This window comes from Sinocyclocheilus rhinocerous, unplaced genomic scaffold, assembly GCF_001515625.1.
Source record: "Sinocyclocheilus rhinocerous isolate Xijiao unplaced genomic scaffold, SAMN03320098_v1.1 scaffold1283, whole genome shotgun sequence".
Taxonomy (NCBI): domain Eukaryota; kingdom Metazoa; phylum Chordata; class Actinopteri; order Cypriniformes; family Cyprinidae; genus Sinocyclocheilus; species Sinocyclocheilus rhinocerous.
Window position 1 is genome coordinate 819584 of NW_015642522.1, and position 709 is coordinate 820292.

At 28.5% G+C, this 709-nt stretch overlaps 1 protein-coding gene across 1 annotated transcript in view; it reads right to left on the reverse strand.

The window, feature by feature from the left end:
• The window catches only part of LOC107756032 (guanine nucleotide-binding protein G(o) subunit alpha-like), a 40233-nt gene that overhangs the window by 28930 nt on the left and 10594 nt on the right, over positions 1-709 (reverse strand). The window lies entirely within an intron of this gene.

Genomic DNA, 709 nt, shown 5'->3' on the forward strand with positions numbered 1-709 from the left:
ATATAATATACAAATATATAACAACATTTATATTAGAAACATAATTGAAGAATTAAAATATTAACATAAAACTACCTAATTGTATGTATTAAATTAAAATGATTATTAATATTAATTATTAAAATTAATATTAATTATTAAAATGAATAATCATGCACAGTAAAACCAGAAATGAATTTTAAGAAAGTAAATTTGGTCCATTTTGATTTCATTTCGACTTTTGACAATTCACAAAATCAGTCCACGTGTGTGCCACCCAAAACCTTCCCCTTTTCACACTTTCAGCGCCCTTCTGCTCGTGTTGTGCTCAAATGCTTCCCCTTTTACCGCCCCTGACTCTCCGGCCAAAGCAAACACATTCCTGCCCTTTATTGAACAGCTTTTGTTTGCTGGGCTGTAGATCAGAGGCGCAGAACATTCCAGGTAAGAGCGAACGCCGGAAAGCCTTTCTGTGTTCATGAAGGGCTATATACAAATATATTTAATATATAAACAACATATTTTTCTTAAATATATACATGCATGTGTTTGTATTTATATATACATAATAAATAAACACAGTACACACACACACATTATGTAAACAAAAACTTTTATTTTGGATGCTATTAATCGCGTTTAATCGTTTGACAGCACTACTTTTTATATATTACAAAAATATATTATTATTTTATATATATATATATATTAAAAAATGTAATCATATCTA